This window comes from Stegostoma tigrinum, unplaced genomic scaffold, assembly GCF_030684315.1.
Source record: "Stegostoma tigrinum isolate sSteTig4 unplaced genomic scaffold, sSteTig4.hap1 scaffold_247, whole genome shotgun sequence".
In the NCBI taxonomy this organism is placed as follows: domain Eukaryota; kingdom Metazoa; phylum Chordata; class Chondrichthyes; order Orectolobiformes; family Stegostomatidae; genus Stegostoma; species Stegostoma tigrinum.
The window spans coordinates 6,428-28,100 of record NW_026728180.1 but is presented as its reverse complement, the minus strand read 5'-3'; the positions used below and the strand labels follow the sequence as shown (position 1 = coordinate 28,100).

Below are 21,673 nucleotides of genomic sequence, written 5' to 3'. Positions count from 1 at the left end.
TGCGGAGGGGGCATTGTCGCAGTGAACGGGTCAGGGCTGCGGGGCGCAGTGTCGCAGTGAGGGGGTCAGGACTGCGGGCGCCAGTGCCTCTGAGCGGGTCAGGGCTGCTGGGGGCATGTCCCTGTCAGCAGGACATGACTGCGGGGGGCAAGTCGCAGTGAGCGGGTCAGGACTGCGGGGGGGCAAGTCGCAGTAAGCGGGTCAGGGCTGCGGAGGTGACATTGTCGCAGTGAACGGGTCAGGGCTGCGGGGCGCAGTATCGCAGTGAGGGGATCAGGGCTGCGGGGGCCAGTCGCTCTGAGCGGGTCATGGCTGCCGGTGCCCAGCCCGCTGAGCGGGTCAGGACTGCGGGCGCCAGTGCCTCTGAGCGGGTCAGGGCTGCGGGCGCCAGGCGCCAGTCCCTCTGAGCGGGTCAGGGCTGCGGGCGCCAGGCGCCAGTGCCTCTGTGCGGGTCAGGGCTGCGGGGGCCAGTCGCTCTGAGCGGGTCATGGCTGCCGGTGCCCAGCCCGCTGAGCGGGTCAGGGCTGCGGGGGCCAGTCCCTCTGAGCGGGTCAGGGCTGCGGGGGCCAGTCCCTCTGAGCGGGTCAAGGCGGCAGTCCCTCTGAGCGGGTCAGGGCTCCGGGGACCAGTCCATCTCAGCGGGTCAGGGCTGCGGCGGTCAGTCCCTCTCAGTGGGTCAGGGCTGGTGGGGAATGTCCCTGTCAGCGGGACGGGACTGCGGGGGGGCAAGTCCATGTCAGCGGGACACGACTGCGGGGGGCAAGTCGCAGTGAGCGGGTCAGGACTGCAGGGGGCAAGTCGCAGTGATAGGGTCAGGGCTGCGGGGGCCAGTCCCTGTGAGCGGGTTAGGGCTGCTGGGGGCAGGTCGCAGTGAGCGGGTCAGGGCTGCGGGGGGCAAGTCCCTCTGAGCGGGTCAGGGCTGCAGGGGGCAAGTCGCAGTGAGCGGGTCAGGGCTGCGGGGGGCAAGTCGCAGTGAGCGTGTCAGGGCTGCGGGGGGCAAGTCCCTCTGAGCGGGTCAGGGCAGCGGGGGCCAGTCCCTCTGAGCGGGTGAGGACTGCGGATACCCAGTGCCTCTGTGCGGGTCAGGGCTGCGGGGGCCAGTCCCTCTGAGCGGGTCAGGGCTGCGGCGGGCAGTCCCTCAGAGCGGGTCAGGGCTGCGGGGGCATGTCCCTGTCAGCGGGACACGACTGCGGGGGGCAAGTCGCAGTGAGCGGGTCAGGACTGCGGGGGGGCAAGTCGCACTAAGCGGGTCAGGGCTGCGGAGGTGGCATTGTCGCAGTGAACGGGTCAGGGCTGCGGGGCGCAGTGTCGCAGTGAGGGGGTCAGGGCTGCCGGTGCCCAGCCCTCTGAGCGGGTCAGGACTGCGGGCGCCAATCCCTCTGAGCGGGTCAGGGCTGCGGGGGCCAGTCCCTCTGTGCGGGTTAAGGCGGCAGTCCCTCTGAGCGGGTCAGGGCGGCGGGGGCCAGTCCCTCTGAGCGGGTCAGGGCGGCGGGGGCCAGTCCCTCTGAGGGGGTCAGGGCGGCGGGGGCCAGTCCCTCTGAGGGGGTCAGGGCGGCGGGGGCCAGTCCCTCTGAGGGGGTCAGGGCGGCGGGGGCCAGTCCCTCTGAGGGGGTCAGGGCGGCGGGGGCCAGTCCCTCTGAGGGGGTCAGGGCGGCGGGGGCCAGTCCCTCTGAGGGGGTCAGGGCTGCGGCGGCCAGTCCCTCTGAGGGGGTCAGGGCTGCGGGGGCAAGTCACTGTCAGCGGGACAGGACAGCCGGGGGGCAAGTGCCTGTCAGCGGGACACGACTGCGGGGGGAAAGTCGCGGTGAGTGGGTCAGGGCTGCGGGGGGCCAGTCCCTGTGAGCGGGACAGGACTGCGGGCGGCAAGCCCCTGTCAGCGGGACAGGACTGCGGGGGGCAAGTCGCAGTGAGCGGGTCAGGGCTGCAGGGGGCAAGTCGCAGTGAGCGGGTCAGGACTGCAGGGGGCAAGTCACAGTGAGCGGATCAGGGCTGCAGGGGGCAAGTCACAGTGATAGGGTCAGGGCTACAGGGGCCAGTCCCTGTAAGCGAGTCAGGTCTGCGGGGGGCAGGTCGCAGTGAGCGGGTCAGGGCTGCGGGGGCCGGTCCCTCTGAGCGGGTCAGGGCTGCGGAGGCCAGTCCCTCTGTGCGGGTCAAGGCGGCAGTCCCTCTGAGCGGGTCAGGGCTCCGGGGACCAGTCCATCTCAGCGGGTCAGGGCTGCGGCGGCCAGTCCCTCTGAGCGGGTCAGGGCTGGTGGGGCATGTCCCTGTCAGCGGGACACGACTGCGGGGGGCAAGTCGCAGTGAGCGTGTCAGGGCGGCGGGCGCCAGTCGCTCTGAGCGGGTCAGGGCTGCTGGGGGCAGGTCGCAGTGAGCGAGTCAGGTCTGCGGGGGGCAGGTCGCAGTGAGCGGGTCAGGTCGCAGTGAGCGTGTCAGGGCGACGGGGGCCAGTCCCTCTCAGCGGGTCAGGGCGGCGGGGGCCAGTCCCTCTGAGGGGGTCAGGGCGGCGGGGGCCAGTCCCTCTGAGGGGGTCAGGGCGGCGGGGGCCAGTCCCTCTGAGGGGGTCAGGGCGGCGGGGGCCAGTCCCTCTGAGGGGGTCAGGGCGGCGGGGGCCAGTCCATCTCAGCGGATCAGGGCTGCGGCGGCCAATCCCTCTGAGCGGGTCAGACCTGCGGGGGCAAGTCCCTGTCAGCGGGACAGGACTGCCGGGGGGAAAGTCGCAGTGAGTGGGTCAGAGCTGCGGGGGCCAGTCCCTGCGAGCGGGACAGGACTGCGGGCGGCAAGTCCCTGTCAGCGGGACAGGACTGCGGGGGGCAAGTCGCAGTGAGCGGGTCAGGACTGCAGGGGGCAAGTTGCAGTGAGCGGGTCAGGGCTGCAGGGGGCAAGTCGCAGTGATAGGGTCAGGGCTGCAGGGGGCAAGTCGCAGTGAGCGGGTCAGGGCTGCAGGGGGCAAGTCGCAGTGATAGGGTCAGGGCTGCAGGGGGCAAGTCGCAGTGATAGGGTCAGGGCTGCTGGGGGCAGGTCGCAGTGAGCGGGTCAACGCTGCAGCGGGCAAGTCGCAGTGAGCGGGTCAGGGCTGCAGGGGGCAAGTCGCAGTGAGCGTGTCAGGGCTGCGGGGGGCAAGTCCCTCTGAGCAGGTCAGGGCAGCGGGGGCCAGTCCCTCTGAGCGGGTCAGGGCAGCAGGTACCCAGTGCCTCTGTGCGGGTCAGGGCTGCGGAGGCCAGTCCCTCTGAGCGGGTCAGGGCTGCGGGCGGCAGTACCTCTGAGCGGGTCAGGGCGGCGGGGGCCAGTCCCTCTGAGCGGGTCAGGGCGGCGGGGGCCAATCCCTCTGAGCGGGTCAGACCTGCGGGGGCAAGTCCCTGTCAGCGGGACAGGTCTGCGGGGGGCAGGTCGCAGTGAGCGGGTCAGGGCTGCGGAGGCCAGTCCCTCTGTGCGGGTCAAGGCGGCAGTCCCTCTGAGCGGGTCAGGGCTCCGGGGACCAGTCCATCTCAGCGGGTCAGGGCTGCGGCGGCCAGTCCCTCTGAGCGGGTCAGGGCTGGTGGGGCATGTCCCTGTCAGCGGGACACACTGCGGGGGGCAAGTCGCAGTGAGCGTGTCAGGGCGGCGGGGGGCAGGTCGCAGTGAGCGGGTCGGGCCTGCGGGGCGCAGTGTCGCAGTGAGGGGGTCAGGGCTGCGGGCGCCAGTCGCTCTGAGCGGATCAGGGCTGCTGGGGGCAGGTCGCAGTGAGCGAGTCAGGTCTGCGGGGGTCAGGTCGCAGTGAGCGGGTCAGGTCTGCTGGGGGCAGGTCGCAGTGAGCGTGTCAGGGCAGCGGGTACCCAGTGCCTCTGTGCGGGTCAGGGCTGCGGGGGCCAGTCCCTCTGAGCGGGTCAGGGCTGCAGGCGGCAGTACCTCTGAGCGGGTCAGGGCGGCGGGGGCCAATCCCTCTGAGCGGGTCAGGGCGGCGGGGGCCAATCCCTCTGAGCGGGTCAGGGCGGCGGGGGCCAATCCCTCTGAGCGGGTCAGACCTGCGGGGGCAAGTCCCTGTCAGCGGGACAGGACTGCCGGGGGGAAAGTCGCAGTGAGTGGGTCAGAGCTGCGGGGGCCAGTCCCTGCGAGCGGGACAGGGCTGCGGGGGGCAAGTCCCTGTCAGTGGGACAGGACTGCGGGGGGCAAGTCGCAGTGAGCGGGTCAGGACTGCAGGGGGCAAGTTGCAGTGAGCGGGTCAGGGCTGCAGGGGGCAAGTCGCAGTGATAGGGTCAGGGCTGCATGGGGCAAGTCGCAGTGAGCGGGTCAGGGCTGCTGGGGGCAGGTCACAGTGAGCGAGTCAGGTCTGCGGGGGGCAAGTCGTAGTGAGCGGGTCAGGGCTGCGGGGGCAAGTCCCTGTCAGCGGGTCAGGTCTGCGGGGGGCAAGTCGCAGTGAGCGGGTCAGGACTGCAGGGGGCAAGTCGCAGTGAGCGTGTCAGGGCTGCGGGGGCAAGTCCCTCTGAGCAGGTCAGGGCAGCGGGGGCCAGTCCCTCTGAGCGGGTCAGGGCAGCGGGGGCCAGTCCCTCTGAGGGGGTCAGGGCGGCGGGGGCCAGTCCCTCTGTGCGGGTCAAGGCGGCAGTACCTCTGAGCGGGTCAGGGCGGCGGGGGCCAGTCCCTCTGAGGGGGTCAGGGCGGCGGGGGCCAGTCCCTCTGAGGGCGGCGGGGGCCAGTCCATCTCAGCGGGTCAGGGCTGCGGCGGCCAGTCCCTCTGAGCGGGTCAGGGCTGCGGGGGCCAGTCCCTCTGAGTGGGTCAGGGCTGTGGGGGGCAAGTCGCAGTGAGCGGGTCAGGGCTGCGGGGGGCAAGTCCCTGTCAGCGGGTCAGGTCTGCGGGGGGCAAGTCACAGTGAGCGGGTCAGGGCTGCGGGGGCAAGTCCCTCTGAGCGGGTCAGGGCAGCGGGGGCCAGTCCCTCTGAGCGGGTCAGGGCAGCAGGGGCCAGTCCCTCTGAGCGGGTCAGGGCTGCGGGGGCCAGTCGCTCGAACGGGTCAGGGCTGCGGGTACCCAGTGCCTCTGAGCGGGTCAGGGCTGCGGGCGCCAGGCGCCAGTGCCTCTGTGCGGGTCAGGGCTGCGGCGGCCAGTCACTCTGAGCACGTCAGGGCTGGTGGGGCATGTTCCCCATGCGGGACACGACTGCGGGGGGCAAGTCGCAGTGAGCGGGTCAGGGCTGCGGGGCCAGTCCCTGTGAGCGGGTCAGGGCTGCTGGGGGCAGGTCACAGTGACCGGGTCAGGGCTGCGGGGGGCAAGTCCCTGTCAGCGTGTCAGGGCTGCGGGGGCAAGTCCCTCTGAGCGGGTCAGGGCAGCGGGGGCCAGTCCCTCTGAGCGGGTCAGGGCTGCGGGGGCCAGTCCCTCTGAGCGGGTCAGGGCTGCGGGGGCCAGTCCCTCTGAGCGGGTCAGGGCTGCGGGGGTATGTCCCTGTCAGCGGGACGGGACTGCGGGGGGGCAAATCCCTGTCAGCGGGACACGACTGCAGGGGCCAAGTCGCAGTGAGCGGGTCAGGGCTGCGGGGGCCAACCCCTGTGAGCGGGTCAGGGCTGCGGGGGCCATTCCATGTCAGCAGGACAGGACTGCGGGCGGCAAGTCCCTGTGAGCGGGTCAGGTCTGCGGGGGGCAAGTCGCAGTGAGTAGGTCAGGGCTGCGGGGGGGCCAGTCCCTGTGAGCGGGTCAGGGCTGCGGGGGGGCAAGTCGCAGTGAGCGGGTCAGGGCTGCGGGGGGGGGCATTGTCGTAGTGAACGGGTCAGGGCTGCGGGGCGCAGTATCGCAGTGAACGGGTCAGGGCTGCGGGGGCCAGTCGCTCTGAGCGGTCAGGGCTGCGGGGGCCAGTGCCTCTGAGCGGGTCAGGGCTGCGGGGCGAAGTCCCTCTGAGCGGGTCAGGGCGGCGGGGGCCAGTCCCACTGAGTGGGTTAGGGCGGCGGGGGCCATTCCCTCTGAGCGGGTCAGGGCGGCGGGGGCCAGTCCATCTCAGCGGGTCAGGGCTGCGGCGGCCAGTCCCTCTGAGCGGGTCAGGGCGGCGGGGGCCAGTCCATCTCAGCGGGTCAGGGCTGCGGCGGCCAGTCCCTCTGAGCGGGTCAGACCTGCGGGGGCAAGTCACTGTCAGCGGGACAGGACTGCCGGGGGGCAAGTCTCTGTCAGCGGGACAGGACTGCGGGGGGAAAGTCGCAGTGAGCGGGTCAGGGCTGCAGGGGGCAGACCCTCTGAGCAGGTGACAGTGAAACCTGTCCAAGCCAGGCAGGGAATCCACTTCCATCAGTCACGGCATCACATTGCACTCAGTCACTGCATCCCATTTCCCTCAGTCACTGCGTCCCATTCCACTCAGTCACTGCGTCCCATTCCACTCAGTCACTGCGTCCCATTCCACTCAGTCACTGCGTCCCATTCCACTCAGTCAGTCACTCCCTCCCAGTTCAGTCAGTCACTCCCATTTCCCTCAGTCACTGCATCCCATTTCACGGAGACAGTGAATCCTATTCAACTGCGACAGTGAATCCATTTCCATCAGTCACCGCACCCTATTCCCCACAGTCACTGCATCCCATTATCACTCAGTCACTGCGTCCCATTACACTCAGTCACTGCGTCCCATTACCCTCAGTCACTGCGTCCCATTACCCTCAGTCACTGCGTCCCATTACCCTCAGTCACTGCGTCCCATTACCCTCAGTCACTGCGTCCCATTACCCTCAGTCACTGCGTCCCATTTCCCTCAGTCACAGCATCCCATTTCACTCAGTCAGAGCATCCCATTTAACTGAGACAGTGAAACTCATTGAACTGAGACGGTGCATCCCATTACCCTCAGCCACTGCATCCCATTTCAGACAGCCGCTGCATCCCATTTCCCTCAGTCACCGCACCCTATTCCCCACAGTCACCGCATTCCATTTCCCTCAGTCACCGCATCCCATTTCGCTCAGTCACCGCATCCAACTTCACTCAGTCAGAGCATCCCAATTAACTGAGACAGTGAAACTCATTGAACTGAGACGGTGCATCCCATTACCCTCAGTCACTGCATCCCATTTCACTCAGTCACTGCAGCTCATGTCACTCTCTTACTGCATGCAATTTCCATCAGTCTCTGCATCTCATTTCACTCATTCACTGCATTCCATTTCCCACAGTCACTGCATCCCGTTTCTAACTGACGCTGCATTCAATTTCCATCAGGTACTGCAACCCATTTCCTCAGTCACTGCATCCCATTTCCCTCAGTCACTGCCTCCCATTTCCCACATTCACTGCCTCCCATTTCCCACATTCACTGCATCTCCTTTCCCTCACTCACTGCATCACGTTTCACTCAGTCACTGCATCCCGTTTCACTCAGTCACTGCATCCCGTTTCACTCAGTCACTGAGTCACTGAATCGCATTTGTTGTTCTCACTTGAATGCAATGGTCATGAATCTCCTCCAATGGCTTGTCATGTATTTCCAATGCAAAATTTTACCAAGTTTTGATTTTCAATTTTGATTTCATGTGTTTCCTCTATTCTAGAAGATGCTGCAATAATCTCAAATTTGATAAATCATAATTCAACCACCATTACCTACAGAGTTAATTTCATCAAACAGATCCAATTAGAATTGTCACATTCCCAAATCCTGATTCAAGTTTTTCTAATTATGGGCCACGTGGTTAAGAAAAAAGACACTTAGAATCAGAGAGATGTACAGTAGGGAAACTGATCCTTTGGCCCAATTTGTCTACGTTGACCAGATATCCTAAATTAATTTAGTCCCATTTGCCAGCATTTGGCCCATATTCCTCTCAACCCATCCTTTCATATACCCATCCACATGCCTTTTAAACGTACAAACCTCCACCACTTCCTCTGGCAGCTCATTCCATACATGCACAACTATGAAAAAAATCCGGTCCATTTTAAATCTTCCCTCTCTCATAAAAAGAGACGCTGGAGTGCAGTTTCGTAGTTCCATCAAAGTACAGCCACCGGTAAAAAAGGGTATTGAGGAGACATTTGGTGTGCTCACCTTCATCGGTCAGTGCATTTAGTATCGGAGTTAGGAGATCACTTAGCAGCCATATAGGACGTTGGTTCGGCTGCTTTTGGCTGCTCCCTCTCTCATTTTAAACCTATTCTCTCCAGTTTTGGATTCCAGCAACCCGGGGAAAAGATCTTGGCTGTTCGCTCTATCCACGTCCCTCGTAATTGTATAAACTTCTATATGGTCAGCCCTGAACTCCAAAGTTCCAAGAAATCGCTGCCTGTTCAAGCCCACAGTATACCTCCAACCTCCGATGCTGGTAACATCCTTGTAGATCTTTTCTGAACCCTTTCAAGTTTACAACATACAACAATACAGCGCAGAACAGGCCCTTCGGCCCTCAATGTTGAGCCGCCATCCTTCCTCTCGCAAGGAGACTAAAAGCGATTGCAGTATTCCAAAAGCAGCCGGACCAACATCCTATATGGCTGCTAAGTAATCTCCTAACTCCTATACTAAATGCACTGACCGATAAAGGCGAGCACACCAAATGTCTCCTCAATATCCTTTTTACCGGTGGCTGTACTTTGATGGAACTACGAAACTGCACTCCAGCGTCTCTTTATTTAGCAACACTCCCCACAACCTTCAGTGTATATGTGCTGCCCTGATTTGCCTTTCCAAAATGTAGCACCTCACATTTGTCTAACCTCAACTCCATCTGCCACTCCTCAGTTTATTGGCCCTTGTCAATGTCCCATTGCATTCTGAGGTGACCTTCTTGGCTGGCTACTACACCTTCAATCATTGGGAAACGTACAAACCACACCTTCTATTTTCATATCCAAATCATTGCATCACTTCAACTCCCCCTCCCACTCCCTGAACGACATGTCCATCCTGGGCCTCTTCCAGTGTCACAACCACACCACCCAGAAACTGGAGGAGCAGCACCTCATATTCCGCCTCGGGAGCTTCCAACTCAATGGCCTCAATATGGACTTTGCCACCCTCAAAATCTCCCCACCCATCAGCCTCATCCCAAGACGAGTTCCTCCCCTCATCCCCGCCTCCATGACCTGTCCGCCTTCTCTCCCACCTATCCACTCCTCCCACCTCACTGACCAACTCCCACCACTGCTTGGAATTATTATTCTTTTCACACTTCATCAGCTCGACGTTATTTCTAAAATCTATTTTCCAATTGTTGGAAAAAGTGAGATAAAGAGAAGTAAAAGAAGTTACATTCTTACCACTCGGGAAATCTCTGAATATTCTTCTGTTGAAAGGCCGCCAAGGAACGATGCAATTCTTGTGTCACAAACGCTGTGAGGGAGACATCTTTTTCGGTTCCACTAACTCCACCCTAAGGAAGACAAACCCACGTAACATATCTAGTGACTTAAAACATACTCTATTGTTGCCCAAGGTGGGGAGCTGGATGAACACAGCAGGCCAAGCAGCAGAGGAGCAAGAAAGCTGATGTTTCGGGACGAGACCCGACTTCAGAACTGGCAACAATAGAGGCAGTAGGAACTGCAGATGCTGGAGAATCTGAGATAACAAGGTGTAGAGCCGGATGATACTGCTTGACCTGCTGTGTTCATCCAGCTTTACACCTTCTTATCTCAGATTCTCCAGCATCTGCAGTTCCTACTGCCTCTATTGTTGCCCTTTCACTTTACTGAACTATTATGAGCCAGTAGTTTTGTTTAGGCCTGTGTAATCTTACGGTTATTGGCCTGGACAAAATCCTGAATTAATTTTGATCGACTGACAGGAGGAGAGATGAATTTTATGGAAATTTTTGTTTTCTACCAATTTGCAGAGGGCATCGTGGGCGATTGAAGGACAGTGTTATTATCCTCCAGGTCTGCGGACTGCATCGTTACCAACTTGCCCATTTGCATATACATACAATATTCATTATGTACCAATGAAACATAATAAACCAATACTGTGTACTAAAAACAACCCTCACATATCAATGGAAATTTAAATATATACCATAGAGTTTGAAGGATTGAATTCAATGATACAAAGCAAAAACCAGTGAAGATGAATGCAGTTGGTCAGCACTTTTGCCACTAAGTGGAGGTTGGCAGTTTGAGGCCACCCAAGAACAAGCAAGCTCTGTCTAACTCCAAGGGCAGCACGGTGGCTCAGTGGTTCGCACTGCTGACTCACAGGGCCAGGGACCCAGGCTCGATGCCACCGTTGGGCGATCTTCTGTGCGGAGTGTGTACATTCTGCCCATGCCTGCATTGGTTCCTGCTGGGTGCTCTGGTTTCCTCCCACAGTCCAAAGATGTGCAGGCTCGGTGTATGGGCCATGCCAAACTTGCCCATTGTGTTTAGGGATGTGTAGATTAGGTGTGTTAGTCATGGGAAATGTAGGGTTACTGAGGAAAGGGTCGGGGAATGAGTCAGGGTGAGATGCTCTTTGGAGGGTGGCTGTGGACTTGTTGGGTCAAAAGGGCCTTGTTTCCACACTGTAGGGATTCTATGATATGGAAGTATCTTCAGAAGTGGACATTCATGGGTATGCTGTAACAGAGACCTTGAAATACTGCACAACAAATATTTGGAACTAGACTGTCAATTCAGACATAGCATCAAAAAAGGTCATGGAAGTTGTCACCCATATAAAGCAGGATTGATGAAAATCCAGCAGGAAATGGTGTCAAAAGGCACAGTATCTTTTATTCATCTCCAGTTGTTTTGTCCAAGGCACTGGATGCTGGCAGGATTGAAACATTTAAGAAATGCTTCACAAATCACATATAAGGACCTGCACATCTTTGAACAATGGGAGGAAACTGCAGCACCTGGCGGAAGCCCCTCGCAGATGCGGGGAGGACGTGTCAATTCCACACAGATAGTTACCCAAGACTGGAATCTCAATTGGCTCCCCAGTGCATGAGCAGCTCTAACCACTGAGCAACTACCTTGCCCAGAAGGGGTTTTATAAGCGCATACTTTATTTCCATTCATAGTTGGGGAAAGACAGATCCAATCCTCTATGTCCAATCAAAATAACATATTGTAGATATCATGACAACAATCATAAATGATTTTGAATAAGTAAATCAAAAAAATTGAAATTGTTTCCAAGCCTAAATACGAGATAAGGTGCAGTTAAGATGAATAGCGCAAGAACAAAAAGGCCATATTTTATGTGACCATCGGTAACACTTGAAAACTTGCAACAATTCATTGCCAGTAGAGATCTGAAGTGGCTTGATGATGCACTCCTTCACACACTGGAATGAAACTCCAAAGATCACAAATTCTCCTTCAATACCATGTTATAACAGTGACTGCATCAACCTGTGTTTATGGGCCTGACTGGAAGCCCACACAACATGCATAAACAAAAAAATAATCTCGGGTGATAGGAGAAAAAAATGTATGTACGCAAAGTCTTTGAAAAGCAATTATTTGTAGTGGCTGCAAGCCCATAAGGAATCTCGTTTCGCAGATTACATTCATTTGCACTGCAGGTCATGCCAGTCAGAATCAGATTTCGTTTCATGACAGATAACTAAAATGTCCATCACAATGAACTTTGGTTGATCAGAAGATTTTAAGTAAGGACCATGTCTTGTGTGAGCTGACGGCATTAGGGGATGGAGGAGGTACACTCACTGCTGGCATCTTGACACCATTGAATGAGCAAGCGTGGACGCAAAGGTTGTAACAGGTCACAATTGTACACGCAATATCTTTTGACCTCCTTCCGAGCAAGCCTGTAATACTCTCAAGCTGTGCTAGACCCTCACTTGCTCCACCTTACGTGCGCTGCCTTTTTCTTTTTGACAAGAAGCACCTCTGTACCCGTCATCCAAGGCTCCTTAATCTTACCCCTTCTTATCTGTCTCAGAGGAACAAATTTATACATCACTCGCAACAACTGCTCCTTGAACAGCTGCACATGTCTGCTGCGCCCTTTCTGTGGAACAATTGCTCCCAATCTGTACTTTGCAACTCCTGTCTGATAGCATCATAGTTTCCTTGACCCCAGTGAAATATCTTCCCCTGGTAACTGCTCCTTTCCCTTTCCACGGCTATGGTAAATGTGAGGCTCTTGCGGTCGCTGTCGCCAAAGTGTTCTCCCACCACGAGATCTGACACCTGTCCTGGCTCATTGCCGAGCACCAAATCCAAAATGGCCTCCCCCCTCGGCCAGTCCACATACAAAAACAGCTCCATCCAAACCATCTGCACCAAGGAGGTTTCAATCTATAATGGGAAAGTTGAAGTTACCCATAACAACAACCCTGTTACGTTTGCTCTTTTCAACAATCTGCCGGCCAATGAGTTCTTCGATCTCCCAAATGCTATTTGGGGTCTGTAGAAAACCCCCAGTGAAGTGACTGCTGCCTTGCTGTTCCGAACTTCCACCCATACTGACTCAGTCGACAAACCTTCCTTGGCAACCTCAGCCCATACCACCTCAGTAGACGAGTCCTCAAGGGTTCTTTCAGCCGCCGTTATACTGTCCTTGACCAACAAAGCCACATCTCCCCCACTTTTACCACCTTCCCAGACCTGAATGAAGGATCTAAACCCGAGAACCTGCAACATCCATTCCTGACCCTGCTCTAGCCATGCCTCCGAAATGGCCACAATATCGAAGTCCCAGGTACCTATCCAAGCTGCAAGCTCACCTACCTTATTTCGGTTACTCCCGGCATTAAAGTCGTCACACTTCAATCCAGCTTGCTGTCTGCCAGCACACTCCTGTGACAGTGAGGTCCTGTCCATGTCCTCCCTACACTCATCCTCCTGTGTACTAGGACTACACCTCAGTTTCCCATCCCCCTTCTGAGCTAGCTTAAATCCACCCAAATGGCACTAGCCAATTTCCCACCCAGGATATTAGTGCCCATCTGATTCAAGTGGAGGCCGTCCTGATTGTACAGGTCCCACCTTCCCCAGAATGAGCCCCAATTGTCCAGGTACCTGAAGCCCTCCCACCTGCACCATCCCTGCAGCCACGTCTTCAGCTGAAATCTCTCCCTGTTCTTGGCCTCGCTATCACGTGGTATGGGTGCCAAACCAGTGACGACCACTCTGTTTGTTCTAGCTCTCAACTTCCACCATAGCTCCCTCAAATCCTGCCTGACATCCCTATCACTCTTTCTGCCTATGTCGTTGGTGCCAACGTGGACCACGACTTGGGGCTGGTCACCCTCTCCCCTCAGGACCCTAAACACACTATCCGAGACATCACGGACCCTGGCACCTGGTCGGCAACACACCAATCGTGAGTGTCTTTCGTTCCCGGCAAATCTTCTATCTGTTCCTCTAACTATTGAGTCCCCAGTGACTATCACTCTCTTCCTATCCCCGCTTCCCTTCTGTGCAAGAGGGACAGACTCTGTGCCAGAGACCTGCACCCTACTGCATGCCCCTGGTAAGTCGTCTCCCAGAAGAGTATCCAAAACGGTATAGTTGTTTTTCAGGGGAGCGACCGCAGGGGAAGGTTAGTCAACACAGGGTAAACGTGCATTTTTGGCTGAAGAAACATGTGTTTCAATGTGTGCTAATGGAAGAAGCCATGGAGTCAAAGCTAAACATTTCAACAATAAGACAGCCATTCTTAAAAGCAGCAGACAGCGTGAAAAAGAAATGAGCGGCTTTAATATCCACTTAAAATTTATGTGGAATATCAGATCGAATTTTCTTATTGACTCCATTGTGCAATCATGTCAATCTAAAAATGTTAACTGCATGAATTAGTACTAACCAGAAACGGACTTTGTCGTAAATGGTTTGACGATTTTCTGTATCTGGAACATCCCTTTTCCTTCTCGAACGAAGATCGTACCAACCTATGGTACCAAACTGTGGGTCAAACGGACAGGACTCGTAATCTTTAAATTCCTCATCAAAACAGTCTCATCGTATGGTTCTGTGCAATAAAAGAGAAAGAATAAACATGTTTCCCACATTTTTGCTGATGTTCATGAACAGAATGCTCAAATTCAAAAAGTCTGAGCTGCCATGTCTGCTTCCTCCAGCCTGTTTAAACGGTTCCATTCAATGTGAAATTTGTGCTAAGTTTTAGCACACAGGTCTGTTTGATCTGTGCCACCACCTTCTATTAGTCATACATGCTTTCCCCCTCTTCCTGTAATACATTGTTTGAAGTGTTCAATGAGATTTTGATTTTAAATCTTATCGTCATATTTGTTTGATTCTCAATCATCAATGAATCTGATGTCGCCGCCATTCCATGCAGTGCACAGCACGTCAAACAGGAGTCTTACTCTTGCCATGAGCACTGAGGTAGTATGGGGTCACAACTGTCTCATAGTTCAGAATGAAATTCTACATATAAGGCTATGACGAGTCATGCAGTTAATTTCATTTGACATGCTATTTCTTTTCTTCACAAATATGCTGGATTTAAAGTGATCTTCACCCTCATTTAAAATGAATCCAACATCCAACCATCTGTAAAACCAGCAAATCCAAATTTAAATTTGAGTTCAGTGTTACACAAATATATGACTTTTTTAAAAATTATATTCGAGTCAACATTAACATTTCATTCCCTGATAGCGGGTGAACTTACTTTTAAACTCCAATTTTCCTTCAGTATCAACGGAGAGGTGAGCCTTTTTGCAAGCACCGAAAGTCTCCACCAGTTTACGCAAAAACTTGCAGAACTGTAAGTTTCACAAATATGTTCCTATTAAACACTAATTCCTATTGAAGCAGTATGAAGCTAAATTCATTCAACTGGACAGCAAAAACGGTCAAGATTTTAAAAGCAAGCAACTATTTTGAAGTCACTCTTCGAACTAAATTCCATCTTGGTGTGTGAGAGTCCATAGGTTCCTCACTCTCAACGAACCATTCAACTGTCATGCAATTACTGAAACACACAGACAAAAAACATCAATGTTAACAGTCACTAAGATTTTGAGAGTGATTTGGAATTCGTACTCAATACCCCCTGGGGAAAATCTGTTCCAATCTGGATAGTACTCACTTATTACCATCCACCTACCTTCCCTACCACCACCTCCCCCTCCACACTATTTGTTTCTGAGCTCCCGTCCACCCTCCATTTCTCAGGAAGGGTCCTGACCCAAAACCTCAACTTTCTTGAGCCTCTGATGCTGCCTGCCCTGCTGTGTTCCTCCAGCTCCACAATGTGTTATCTCAAACACCAACATTGGCAGGTCTTACCATCTGGATAACTCATTCTCACCTTGCAACAAGTGATTTATACTCATTTTCTTTTCAGATTACGCATGCACATGTATATACATAAATATACATATTACAATTTTATGCCTGAACCACGAACTGAGAGGGTATTTTAAAATAGTCTCTTCATACCTGCATGCAAGAAAAATCATCAAGGTCATAACTTTCATTTTAGGAATAACTCGAACATTCAAAATGCTCACAGTCAGTGTCCCATTTCCTTGACCAGTCAATTTGATGTGATACTTTCTTCCAAGTGGAAACTATAACAGCAATTATATTTGAGAATCAAACTCTTCATTGCATCACCAATATTTCCTGGTCTGTTTGAAACATAAGATAATGAAATAATCATGGACAGATTGGCCAACAGTGTAATCTAATGTGTGTTATGGCAACTGAAAATCACAACCATTGAAGTGATCTTTAAAAAGCTGTTGTCATACAACAGAGCACTTTTTGAGATGCAGTGCTGAACATACTTGTTGAGATGCAAATAATATATGCCAAATTAATTCCAAAGAATCCCTTTACAATTAAAAAGAAGCTAAAAATTTCTTTACATTGTCATGCTTGTCAGATTGCTATTAGTCAATGGAAATTGTTCAGAACAATTATTTATTACCAGATGAAAAGGAAGTGTATACATTTCATTTTCAGATTTCATTCAAGAGAGAAAAAAAACACCCTGATGAATGCATTGTCAAACAAGAAGACTCACAAAAAAAGTTACTTGGCCCATTGAATTTCCGCCATCATTCGGTGAGGTCATGGTTGATCTCATTGCATTTATCATGATACAACATTTCCAACAAACCCTCCTTATAGCTAATACATTCCAATCCAAGTAACATCCTGGTAAATCTCTGTTTCTCTGTCATGCCTTGTCTTTCGAAATATTTTTGAGTCATCTACAAATTTAGCCACAGCACATGCACCTCTTTCCTCCAAGTCATTAATAAACAAGCACAAGAGCTGTGGTTCCTTCAGCGCGACCTCATTTCTTACTGACAAGCCAACCCTGGCATCTCTGTCCATATGTATCAGACAGAATGGGAACTGAAGATGCTTCAGAATCCAAGGTAACAAAGTGTGGAGCTGGATGAACACAGCAGGATGAACACACAGAAGTAGAAGGGTCCAGGCCCGAAACATCAGCTTTTGTGCTCCTGAGATGCTGCTTGGCCTGCTGTGCTCATCCAGCTCCACACTTTCTTACCTCTGTCCATTTGCCTGTTCATTCTATCAGACATGAATCATTGGATATTTCGTTCCGAACACTTATCCCCTAACAACCACCTCTCTGTGATACCCAGAGTGATGTATCTGTCAATTTCAATGCGCACCACAAACTCATTCACTTTGTTTCATACACTCACTGCAATTAAATACAACATCTTCAGTCTGGCATTTACAGCCACCCTTCTTATCTGCTGCAGCTGAAGTGAGACTCCTGACCATTTCCATTCTTTTTGTCCTATTACTTGCTCCGGAAACTTTGCTGAGCACTTACCAGCTTCTAACTTTTTCCACAATTTTCCATGCAACTGCGCTCACCCACTCCAGACATTTTATTTTAGCGCCCTAACCCCAGACCTAGCTCTGTATTTTGCCAGGAGACTTGTCCCAATCTGATTCTCGTTGAGCCTATACCACCAGAACAACTCCCTCCTTCCCTGTACCGATGCCAATGTCCCATGAATTCAAACACATTTCTGCCAGGCCACCATTTGAACAATGCACTTACATCTATAAATTATGCTCACACCGTGCCAAATTGCTCAGATAGTAATCCAGAGATTATTACCATTCTGGTTCTGCTTTCTCACCTCAGCACCTTGGCGCTCATAATCCCTCAGCAGAACCTCTTTCCTCTTTCTTCCATATCAATGTTACCTGTGTGTCCCACAACAGCTGGATTTCTACTCCTCCCACTTCAAGTTCCTTTGTAGCCGAGATGGAATATCCTGAACCTGGGCACCAGGCAGGCAACACTACTTTTGAGACTCTCGATCCTAGTCACAACGAACAGTGTTCATTCCCCAAACTACACTACCTCTGATTATAACTACATTTCACTTTTTATCCCCTCCTGAATGTCCCCCCTGTACCACAGTGCTACCGTCAGTTTACTCATCTTCCCTATACCCTGCACTCTCATCCACACACGAAGAAAGAATCTCAAAGCTGTTAGATAAGATCAAAGGCCAAGGTTCCTTCTGCACTACATCCTGGATCCTTCCACCTGCCCTGTTCTTTGTCACAGTCTCACGTCTCTGGCCACTGACCGAGTTTCAGCTAGTTAATCTAAGGTGTGTGACTGCCTCCTGAAGCACAGCAATCCCTGCTAACTCTGCCCCACATGATTTGTTGATTGGTCAAAACTGAGATTCCAGTTCATCAACCCTGAGCTCGAGTATGGGCTCTGACCACTCCCCCGTCATGTAGGTATAAATCATCGTCTGGCCTGGCATCTCCATTTCAATTACTTCGATCTTAATTTGATTTGAAAACATTCTGGTCTTTTAGTTTGTAGCCTGTAAATATTTCTCCGATTTACTTTCAATCTGAAAGCTACCGATAATAGATTCCTAAACCAGAAGCGATCACCAATGAATGAGCCTGATTCACCCTCCGGGTCCCTGATTCTGGCTTCAATTTACCCTGTCTCAAAAAAAAATGCTTCCAAACTATCAGGCAAAAAAAGCAAGCAAATGGCACCTCTTACACTCTGCACTGGCTTACCGCATTGCCACCAAGTTCCCCAAAATATATATTCGCTTGGTGCATTTCACTCGAGATGTGATCTCTTCTTCCAGAACGTGCAAAGCATACTGATTCAAAGCAATATACTACCTTCAAAACCTCAGCTCTCAGCTTATTACTTTTGAGTACATTCTCAAATGCTTTCTCCAAGTCCAAACACAACACATTTACTGGTTTTCCTCTGTTAATTCTCCTTCCAAAACTTCCTCCAAAAACCCAAACAAATTAGCCAGACATAATTTCTCTTTCATCAGGCTATGGTGATTCTGTTTGATTAGATTCTGATTTTCCAAATGTCCTGCTACTATTTTCTTCATAGTTGATTGCCACATATTTCCAACAATAGATGTTTCGGTTGTAGTTATCTTCTTTTTGCCTCTCTCCTTTTTAAATAGGGACGTCACATCAGCATTTTTCCAGCCCTCAGATGCTTCTCGAGAATCTGAACCTTTTTGGCAAATTACAGTCAACGCATACACCGACTCTGAAGCTCATTGTTTAGAATCTTAGAAAGTCAACCATCACGGCAAAGAGTCTAATCTGCTTTCACTCCATTAGATTGTCTACTGCTACTTCTCTCATGGTAGTGATGGTGTGGTAGTGATGTGTTTAAGTCCTCCCTGTATTCTTTACTAATAAGGGGATCCTTGAAGTATCTTCCACTGTAAAGACTACCCTTCTCTCATTGTCGTTGTTCCTTGATTTAAAAATTAACCTGGCCATCTCAGCCGAGCATATAATTAAGGGCATTACCTCTAAAACATTCTCTGCTAAAGTGTTCAATAGATTGCTACAACCTGAAAGAAGTAATTCTCCCCCTAAATTAATAGGCAACAAATTTGAAAATGTGGCCTCTGGTCGCAAAATCTTTGACAAATGGGAGTAATCTCTACGGATATACACTATCAAGTCTCTTAAGAATCTTAAATGTTGAAAAAATAAGATTTTTTAGAATCTTATAAACGCCCATGAATGTTGTCCCAGCCTGCCCAACATTCTTACGCATGGCAATTCCCTCCGCCATTTCCGAAATCAACCCAGTCAACATGAGGTGTACGGCCTCCGCAGCATTCACTCTGTGGCCGTACATGACTTATAAGTTACCATCCTGCTGCTACTTCTCGACTTCTATTTGTGATGCAGTCCTCTGTCCATCCTAACATACTACTCTTGAACACATGGGCTCTTTTCTTTTGAGACACCTTATGAGCTGTACCTTATCAAATGCTTTGTTGAAATCTCAATGTACGACATCAACTGGTGGTCCTTCATCAGTAATGTTTGTTTCCTTCTCAAAGCACTGTAGCAAGTTTGTCAAGTATTATTTCCCCTTTATAAAAGGATGTTAACTCTGTAGGATGTTATAGCACACTCAGTACCCTGTTATTTCATCTTTCATTGCCGGCATGAACATCTACCCAGGTTGACCTAAATTGGCAATAATTGCTTGCTATTTTGTCGAAGTATTTTTCTCATCATGGTGTTATGTTCACAATCTTTCAATCCTCTGAGACTTTTCCCCAATCTAAGGATTTTTGCGACATTATCATCAGTGCATCCCTAGTATCTGTAGCTGCATTGTTCAACATGAGAGGATACAACTCATCATACCCCTTGGATATTTTCTCTACTGATTGGAGTCATGTTTGGAATTCTGTGCAGTGACATTCATTTTTAACAGTTTGCTAAAGACTACCAGGAACAGAAATTGTGATCCAGCTGCAACTAAGCGATAGCTTTCAGCACAGAAAGTATTTGAATTCATTTTGACCCGAATAACTCCTGAAAAGGGCAATACAATTTGCCTCAGTCCATAAATGTTCTTGCTCCAACATCCTGAGATGCATTATCTGTATTTCTTCAAATTTACCACAGATTCTGTTTCAATCACCCTTTCAGCAATATGCATGACAACATTTCGGCATTCTTAGTCCCCGTGTAGCCTCCGTTGCACGTGTGCATTGTTAGACGATTATTTGTTTGTGTGCCTGCTTTTTTGCTCAAATGGTTAAAGGTAAGTTGGTGTTCTTTTGTCATCAGAGTTATTGCCTCCTCATTCTCATCTTCCTTGTTTTATCCCTCTGCTGGAATATTTAATTTGTTGACATATCTGAAATATGTTGTTGAATGGATTGGGTTTTGTAACATTGCATTCCCCATAGACCATCTACCGATACTGTTGCTTGTTCTAACAGTTATTATCTTGCAGAGTGGAAAATGCAGTTTGAAAGCAATGGAACATTATTGATGAAGAAGTTGATGCATAAATTGCTGCGATCTTCCAAACTACAAACTCACCCTCGATTCTTTCTCGGTCAGAGCATTATGCCGGCGCAAATGAATCGTGTTCTCAATGGGACTTCCAAAAACATGGAATTGAACTTGCATGTTGATTTCTTCTTCCCTCTTCAGAAATGCAATGTTGTATCGTGATGAAGCTTCTAAGGCAATGATTGTGTCCTTCAATGAAGGGAAAAGTGACTTTTAGATTCATGGAAATATTTCAGTACTTCCACATACATGAAATACAAACATTCTCCCTGCATGCTGACCCAAGTCCGCAAGACTAGGGCATGACCCAGTCTCATTTTATCGTATCTTTCTGATTTTACATGCCACGGGATAATCATTCAGGCGTAACAGAAATGTTGATTATGGAAATTTATCAGTGTTTTAATAAATAATGGCAAATTTTCAACATCTTGCAAGTGTATGAAGGCTCAATCTCGTGACACCTTGCCTGCTGCACAAAGACATTCTTACACTGCTTTGAATGTTAGGGCTCAAACAAAACACAATCATTACACAAATGCATCAACACACTACTTTCAATAGGATCTGGCGCAGGCTTGGAGGGCCGAAGGGCCTGTTCCTGTGCTGTAATTTTCTTTGTTCTTTGACCACATAAAAATGAAAACAGAGGTGTATAACAGTCATCAAGGGAACAAGAGCCCCTGTAGACGCACTAACATCAACCATGCCAACATCCCCAGCACTGAGGCACTGACCATCCTCAATCAGCTACAATGGGCTGGACACTTCATCTGTATGACTGACACGAGGCTCTCCGCATGTTCTCATCCCAGCTTCAAAACAGCAGGCGAGACCAAGATGTGCAGAGGAAGCACTCGGTGATAAACTCAAGCCCTCAATGGTGAAGTGCGACATTCCTGCAGACACCTGGGAATCGCCGGCCTAAGACGGCCCAAAGCCTGAAGAGCACCTGGGAAGGCATCAAACACTTCGAGGCTTGCCTTTGGAAGCAGCGGAAGCCATGCAGCCACACCAACACCTCCCTCACCCCTTCCCACGACTGCCTTCTGCCCCGAGTGCAACAGAGCCGACGGTAGCTGCATCGGTCTGGACACCCGCCGATCAATTCAGCCTGAGAGTGGGAGAGTGTCATCCATATCTGCGAGAAACCACCATGATGATGATGTATAGTGTGCAGGGGCATCTCCTCATCGCAATTCAGAGAACAAATACAGGGCAACAGAACACTGGTGACCAAGATGAGGATGAGGGAGAATCTCAAAATCTTCTACAAGTGTCTCAGAGGGAAAGAGAAAACCCAGGGAAAACCAGGTCTCATTAGGGATGAAGAGGCAAATGAATGGTTTGAACTGGAGGGCAATTGTCAGGTGTTAAATGAGAACTTCACATCAGCTTTTACATGTGAGAAGGAGCCCACAATACTTGGACAGAATTAACAGAGGCTGGGGAGATGTTAGGTGTTTT

The 21,673-nt window shown here is 51.7% G+C and overlaps 1 long non-coding RNA gene across 2 annotated transcripts in view; it reads right to left on the bottom strand.

The window, feature by feature from the left end:
* LOC132208022 (uncharacterized) overlaps window positions 1-20,350 on the bottom strand; it is a 43,247-nt gene extending 22,897 nt beyond the window's left edge. The window contains exons 1-4 of one of the 2 annotated variants that reach the window (XR_009444134.1): window positions 20,234-20,350; window positions 14,529-14,622; window positions 13,698-13,862; window positions 9,200-9,312 (exon numbers count right to left, since the gene is read on the bottom strand). This is a non-coding gene — a long non-coding RNA (uncharacterized LOC132208022). Of the gene's footprint in view, window positions 1-9,199; window positions 9,313-13,697; window positions 13,863-14,528; window positions 14,623-19,151; window positions 19,410-20,233 lie in introns of those variants that run through there. The other variant, XR_009444135.1, reaches the window with a different exon arrangement.
* Between the last annotated feature and the right edge of the window lie 1,323 nt (window positions 20,351-21,673).